We start from the raw sequence: 3,609 nt of genomic DNA, 5'->3' as shown, positions 1-3,609 counted from the left end.
CAAGTTTAGACAATAGATGTAAGGTTGGAAAAGTCCAGTAATCGGATCTCAGAATTATCTCAGGCATCTGTCCCACAAAGCCATTGTGTTTTAATAGACAAGCCCTTTGAAAATGTTTTGGATATGTGTATGGATCTGCACATGTTCACAAAATGCAGGTGGGGAGACAAAAGGTTCTATGGATTTCATCACCTAAAAATTATGGAGAGAAATAAGGAAAGTGATCCTACCACAGATCCAACCCATACTGGGCCATCATAGGATCTGTGGGGTCCCCTTGGCAGAATTACTGTGCAGAGGGGATCCCAGTGGATAGGGAAACCGAATAGAATGACAGATGGTAATTAATGTTTTCTGGCACATAATTCTATTTCTGTTGTACTGGAAAGGATGGTACATTCTCATACAAATTCATGTTAGAAAATTTCAGTACTCTATTTTTATTTATTGTATTGCTTACTTAGGCGTAGTGACACACTGTAGGGAATGTGATATTTACTTTAGGTAAATCTTCTGGGTGAATTTGTTTTTACATACAGAGAATACTTTACCACCAGCGGTTTTTTTGTTGAATCTAACTCCTTTAAACTTTGGAGGCATGGTTTGACAGAGTTGACTTGCTTAACCCACCCACATGGAGGTACTAAGCTGTGGTAATATGAAGGCATATGCATAAATGCTTAATGGCAATTATGACAAATGCATAACAAATGTAGGCAACACACTGTCTTTTCTGGTGACACTTAGTCAACACACTAGCAAAACGGATATCTTTTGATCATTTGATCAACAAATGGACAGAAGTGATAATAGAGGGCAACAAAAGGGCAATAATATCAATATATAAGTTAGCAATAAAATACTGTGGCATTTACAGAGCCCAATGTGCCTATTCTCACCTACCATACCTTTAATCCAGGTACTCTGTTTCCTACACCACAACCCCCGTGCTTCCCTGTAACCTTATGTAGAAAAGGCCTCAGAGATCAGAGTAAGGTTGCAGAGGAGTAGAGAACACAGAATATGCTTCCTACTGACTATCTCCTTTTCTCAAGTGTTGGGATTGGTGACACAGGTGTCACTACTACATGCAACCTTACTTGGCCAGAACTAACAGAGATGCTTGCCATAACTCTGGGTAGAAATATGAGGGTTCCCATGAATACCCATGCACATGAATACCTATCCATTAGCAATAGTTGCAACATGTAAATGACAAAAATGTTGAAGTCGGAAAGACCATATTGTCCAAATCAGACTACAGCCATGATCAGGAAAGATGAACTTGCATTGGTCTTCATAGGTTTTGCACATGAAATTTGCAGAAGAGCATTGGTGATGAGTATAGTAATAATGGTAGGTACTTGTCAAAAGTATAAGCAGTAATATGTTGCAGTTTGAAGTACAGAGTTAAAGCGGAACTAAACTGAAAATAAAAAAAATCACACTTACCTTTAATTCCGTAGATCCCTTGATCCTGCTGGAGTCTTCTATTAGGTCCAGCGCCTCCTTTGTCCCAGTGTGGGGGAAGCAGCAAGCGCTGCCTTTTTCGTTCATCTTCTTCCTTGTTCTGGCTACGTCACCCAATCAGGCAATCGGGATTGGGTGATGTAGCCTGCTGTAAAGAGGTAAAAAGAGTGCCGTTCTCCCTGTGCATGTATGAGATCAACATTTCTTTCCCCTTAATGTAGGAAAATTATTATTAATATTATTATTATTACACAGGAGTTATATAGCGCCAACATATTACGCATCGCTGTACATTAAATAGGGGTTGCAAATGACAGACTAATACAGACAGTGATACAGGAGCAGAGGACCCTCCCCTGAAGAGCTTACACTCTAGTAGAAAATGCCCCTTCTCTACATGTCTGAGGGTATGCGTAGAAGGAGCAGCCAGGAGCCTTGGATATGTGGCGTAGGTATCCGAGGAGGCTCTGCGCTCCAATTTTGTCTTAATCACTTCTTGTCTTAAACATTTCTGCTTTACATAAAAGGGTTGTCAACACTTTTATGTAAAGTAAAAATATTGATTATAGGTCCACTTTCAGCTGGCTGCAAAATTTGAAACAGAGTTTGTTACAGAAACAGTAAAAGGAGAAGCAGAGTTCATCTCTCTGTTATTCTGTTTTCCCGATCATCATGTATCTTGTACACCACCACATTAAGTGATTGGTTCTTTGTATTTGAGACTGCAAAAGCCCAACACCAACGCAAATTTCGGTACTTAAACTGCTTAGATTTAAAAAATGCATGCAAAAATATATATCTCCTTACAGATCTGCATTCATCTGTGTATTGTTAATTTCCATTTGAGTTTAGATACTAACAGGTTAATTGTATTAAATTGATATGCACAAATGTATTTTTCTGTTTAAATAAGTTGGCTGACAGGTATTCAAGTGGTTTGGAATAGTTTCAAAACACTTTTGTTTACTTAGTAAATTCTGTGAGAAAGAATAAACCAAATTATTAAAGAATGGAACACAAGGCCCCGACATCTTCAACTTTATTTTCTTTCTTATATCAATTACCAGACTAAAATATTCACAACAGCCATCTGTGTGGTCGTCTTTTGTCAATAAGATAAGATACTGTACAGCACAATGTTGCAAAGGCTGCCAACTTCATGAATAATCCCTACTTAATCCTCAAATGTTCCTGTATGTTTGCTTTTAATTTTTAATGCTCCAAGAAGTATTACTGATTCCTAGTCTCTAATTTCCTTTTGTTAAGGCATGACTTAATGTACACACCATAAACTGTACTCTGGATTTGTAGTAAAAGAAGTTGTTGATGTCTGTTCAATTGTGCGTGTTTAGTTTAAATTGATTTGAAGTGTTTTAGAAACTTTAAGTTATTTGTATTATGTGTGTTTCATGCCCAAAGATTTTTACTTGCACACAATGATATCCAAATAAAATTGTGCAACCTGTATATAATCATCCTCTCTACGCTAAAATACAGTAAGGTTTACCAAGTACAGTTTGTGATTTATTAAAAGTGCCACTTTTATCAACAAATCAAAAAAACATTGTTATTCTAAGTTCTTCAAATGCAATGAACTGAGTTGTGCAGCAAATAAACCTCACTTATATAAGGATAAATTTTCCGCCATACCTTACCCTGTAGTTATGGAAAAAACGTATGTCTTTCAGAATAGATTTAGGATATATGTTCCCATCAGCCATCATGACCCCCAAGCAATTTTGGTGACAATATTCAGGAGCTTTGCAATTGATTCAAAAAGTAACTTTACCAACTTTACCAACTATAATTAACCTTTACCAGCTTTACCAACTATAATTAACCTTTGATTTGGAACGAATACCTGCTTATTTATACATTTCTTTTGGGACATTTGAACCCCCCAACCTTTTAGGGCTGGCAGGCATTTTTGAAAAAAGTTTTTTATGCATATACTTTAACACTGATTTACTGAAAAATGTTCCCACTGACCACTGATATTTGAGAAAATGTATCATTTTAACTGAAAGTTCCTTTCTTAATTTCATTCAACCCTAACGTTTGAGCAGTTTTTACAAGCTGTAGATTTATTGAAAAAAACACAATTTCTCACTGATTACCCTGACAGACCCACACCAGTAT

Source organism: Pyxicephalus adspersus, chromosome 1, assembly GCF_032062135.1.
Source record: "Pyxicephalus adspersus chromosome 1, UCB_Pads_2.0, whole genome shotgun sequence".
Classification (NCBI taxonomy): domain Eukaryota; kingdom Metazoa; phylum Chordata; class Amphibia; order Anura; family Pyxicephalidae; genus Pyxicephalus; species Pyxicephalus adspersus.
The sequence above is the reverse complement of the archived record's forward strand: the minus strand, read 5'-3'. Positions refer to the sequence as shown.